The sequence below is a fragment of the Rhincodon typus genome, chromosome 48 (genome assembly GCF_021869965.1).
Source record: "Rhincodon typus isolate 14 chromosome 48, sRhiTyp1.1, whole genome shotgun sequence".
NCBI classification, from domain to species: Eukaryota; Metazoa; Chordata; class Chondrichthyes; order Orectolobiformes; family Rhincodontidae; genus Rhincodon; species Rhincodon typus.
The window spans coordinates 4,803,548-4,808,200 of record NC_063379.1 but is presented as its reverse complement, the minus strand read 5'-3'; positions in this window follow the sequence as shown (position 1 = coordinate 4,808,200).

Sequence of the window (4,653 nt, the reverse complement as noted above, 5' to 3'; positions counted from 1 at the left end):
AAAATATTTGTTGATGATACTTGTAATGCATCCCAGCCATCAGGTATTCTCAATGAAATTCATCTTCCTCTCTTCCAGAAAGCAATTACCCAATACACTCCACTTCTCACATTCTTACAGTTGAGTTTCCAGGTGCCATTGAAAAACAGCACAAAAGGAACGGTCAAAATTGTCAAAGTGTCGAAATATTCCACAGAACCATACGGGGACACAAGGCAAACTCAGACATAAAGCTTTGTTAAATTGCTTCTCTGTCACCCTGGGGCTCACACAAAGTCCAATGATAACTGAAACGCAAATGCCAGCTCGTGGAATCAAACCTGTTTTTCACCAATCATTTCATGCTACTGTGCAATCATGCACCAACAAATTTCCCCATACCATTTTGACTGTTGCTAAAACAAAACACATTTTTTTGAAGCTTTTTGTCTTGCACTCAGAGCATTTCCCCACTTCAAAACATAGCCGCATCATAAACTCACTGAAATGGAAGTGGTTTGGCAACACAATTGACAATGCCACTGAACACGTAGTAAATCTTTGATCATGTGCTGTTTGACACCAAGGAATTTGTCCTTCTGCCTGGTTTCACTTTTGGTGAGCCTTCATTCCTCAAATATGGAAAGATATTTGCTGAGTTCAAACTCGGCCACTCACAGTTATCCACCTCAGTTCATGTCCACTGAAAACAGCGACTCCATGGATGTGTGCCTAGTTCAGCTCATGCACGCATATCACAGAGTTCTAAATGATTTGTCCAGTTTTCACATGCAATGTGAATATCTGGCATGCTTGCAAGGCCTGAAGGCCAATGTGGACACACAGATCATAGACTGATAAAAGGGTGTGGAAATAGTTATCCTCAATAAGTGTGACGACAGCAACAGAATGCATGCCATTCTTAGTGACAGGTCAAAACGTGCTGCCAGGTGCTATACATGATATGGTTTATACTTGCAGCTCACTGTGAGCACAAATGTACAGGTTAACCAGGATACACAAAACTGATGTCCCTTTACACACTATTATATGACCAGTTCTGCACAACACGAACTGGCCAAATAGTTTGGTGAACAGCTATACCCAATTTTGAGCAAGTTCTTCAATCACAGTGAAGAATGCCTCCACATTCGCAAGGACCTCCTTATCAAAAGTGATGGAATGTCCATGTTCTCATTTGACATTGTTCTCCTATTGGACGTATCACTTGAAGAAGCTGTACACGTTTGCCCTACATTAACTGCTCATGACAATCCAAATCTGCCATCATTGCATTCATCAGCATTCCTTGAACTTATTAACTCAGCAGCTTGCACAGTTGAGTTCAATTTCAACATCATGTTGCCAATATGTAAAATCTACATTTTTAAAATTTTATTTCATTTTTGATTGTGGACTGAAATGGGAGAAGGACTGTTTTAAAACCAAATGTTGTGGTACAAATTGCTAAACTTTTCAACAACTTATTTTTAGTCATACTGACACTGCTGCTTTGATCCTGCTGCTGTAGGGGTGGGGGCAGGCATAGCAGAGGGGCTGTTTATAAGATGGCCTGTCCCAGCAGGTGTACGCAAATTGAGAATGAGTCAGCAACAAGGAGCCACTCGTTTGTGAAGTCGCAATCAGTTGTGATTCACAAAGGCCATCAGCTTTACAACAAGTATCTGATTGGCTCGAGTACTGAACAACTTGTAGGCATGAACAATATTAGCAGAAGCCTTCAGACTACTGCAAAGGAGAGAGAGATGGTGTGTTTTTCTCTCCAGTAAAATACCTAAAGCCTGAAGCAAGCCTGTTCATTTTCCCTCACAGTTTACTGCAAGCTGTGGCTTTAACCAGTAACTAACAGACTTTGCAAGTGATGTATCATTCACCTGTACCTCTTGCAAGACGTAAAAAGAGCATGGAGGAGAGACAGAACAGCAAGTCCTGGGAAACAAAAGGATTGCCTTGTGAACTCTATGCACTGGGATCACTGACCTGTCTTCTCCTTTTCTTTTCTTTCCAACCAGAACACCAATGTTCATTTGCCTGTCTGTGTATGCATGTGAATGGGAGAGCTTTAGAGGGAGTTATGAGTTTTAACTGGAAGAGAATGTCAACAGATTGTAGATTCAAAGCATAGATAGGTGACTATTTGGAATAATTTTTAATTCTTGTTAAGTGCAGAAAACATTTTTTATTTAACATCCTTTTGTTAATTTCCCGAACTAGTTATGAGTAATTAGTAGATCTTCTGGGTATAGATCATAGCGAGTTGTTGGAAATACTGTATTATTATCTGGATTTGCTAAGCATGACAGCTGTCATTACCAGCTCTGGGGAAAAGGATTACAGGCAACTGGACAGCATTTATTTGATTGAGCAACCTGTCTTAAGGGCAAAGGATCCACACTGCTGGACATCAAGACTGAAAAGGTTAGGATGTTGTGGTATTGAAAAATCCAACAGGCATTTACCACAGTTAACTATATTCACAGGCACATTAGTGTCTGAGCTAACATTCAGTTATGAAGATACACAGAGCAGCATGCTTCCAATAGTTCACGCTTCAAGTGATCCTGGGGAATATGCATAAATGATCCTTATGTCCTCAGGATACATGCTATGTTGCATGATTATATTGTGATCATGTATCTGAAAGATGTGCTGACACACTGACTGTGAAATAACACAAAGTTTTTACATTGGATGCGAGATCTGTGCCTGTGCTGCTGGATCCTCACAAATTGCCTTGTGCACTGAGTAGTATCCTCAAAATGAACTTACCAAGGCCTTGATGCTGGAGGCGGTCTTCTTGGTAGCTAGACTTGGTTCGGTCAGCAAACTTTCTTTGGGACAAATAGCCGAAAATGCACTCATTGATTAGTAGAGACAAGTTAGCATTTTTGGTGGGTATCAGGTCAAAACGATTTTCAAAGGTTTGTACCTTTTTGCATGAATGTCAGGTGGATGAGCTAATTTAACTCTAGTGTAAAAGCAGCAATTGAAAAGGAGGTTGTATGCTGATAATGAAGTGATTGTCTGTTGGGTTACGTCAGCCTTCCTGCTCCTCTGATGCTGCTTTGCCTGCTGTGTTCATCCAGCTCTACACCTTGTTATCTCTGATTGTCTGTTAGGTCGCTTTTTTTTCTTGTATCCTGTCTAGGCACATGCACAGGTTTTGGAGATACCCTACCTGTTGGAACAAAAATCTGAAGACTTCATTGAAAGTTAACAGTTGTTCAAGATGGAGATTCTTGGCACATAAGTTCAATGTTTTTTGGAGTGAACGTTCACAGTTGAAGAGAATTATGAAAGAAGCAACATGGAAGGCAAGATTGTCAGTGCATGAAGATGCAAGAGTAATACTCAGAGGTAGAATCAATTAGCTACACTTCTACCAAGTACAATTGCAGACCATCAAACTTTCACAGTAACTGCTGTTTCTTCAAATCACTGCAGAAATGCAGAAGGAGTTGAGGCTGCATATAAAGAGTCATGCATCGCAGAAATGAATCAACCTCCTATTAAATCAAGCTGTTTTTAACAGGTTCGTATTCATGTTTGATGAGAGGAGTGCTGAGGGGAATTTTCCACATTTAGATGTTTCGTGAGGTATGGGAGGAGGATCCTCTGCCATCTCTTACCATGTTATTGATCTCCAAGTTCAAAAGAATTTCACAAAAGGTGATTGACACGAAGTATTAACTCTGTACCTACACTGATGCCAGGATTTCTGAATATTTCCAGCAATTTCTATTACTTCTGGTTTTGAGCATCGGTAACATTGTTTTGAAATGACCATCCTTTGCTCATTCTAGTCAATCTCTTTGTCTATTCCACTTTTTGAGCAGCAGCCTGTCTAGGATGTCTTTTAAACCTTGGCTTATACTCTTTAAGTCCCTGAGATGAGATTATGATGTCTTGGATTACATGCTATCTTAATTGTATCATTCACTGCTGTCTATCTCTACATTTAATATAATCCAAAATAGTTGTGTAGCTTAACAGTATCCTGCCATTCAGGATTCATCCACTGAAATTTCCACATCTTCAGATTTGCATGAGTGTTGGTTAGTTCTATCCTTGAATTACTGGTTGCATTCTATTTAAGTCTGTTAGACCATGGCCAATTTAAAAACTACCCTGAACTTTGCATCATTCTTCCATTGCTATTTGGAAAGTTGAATTGCTTCTGGCAATATTTTAAAACCATGTAAAATATTTCATGTTTTGGCCCCCGAAGAATCCATTATTTCTGTGAAGAAAATGCTCATTAAGTTTTGGAAACTGTGTCTGTTCGCAAGTCGACTCAGTTATTGACTCTTTGAGGACTGCATTTATTTACAGAATAATCCAAATTGAAATTCTCAAACTGCGCTGAGTTAATTGATTTGAGATTGTTTCGCCATGGAAATGTTTTTGAATACAAGTTAAGGCTCTTGTGAGAAAACGATATGAAGGAAATAGAATTTGTGGTGTGCTGACTGTAACTGTGTAGAAGTGGAATGCCTTTCACAACATTAGGACTTGAAGGAATAAGTTGAATAAAGCTTAAAATAAAAAGGTTAGATTTGTGTGCTTTTGGTACTGAAGTGCATGTTTTCTTGTGTACACTAACAGTCACACTAACACAATATCCTTGTTGGCTGCCAGTTTATGCTTGATCAT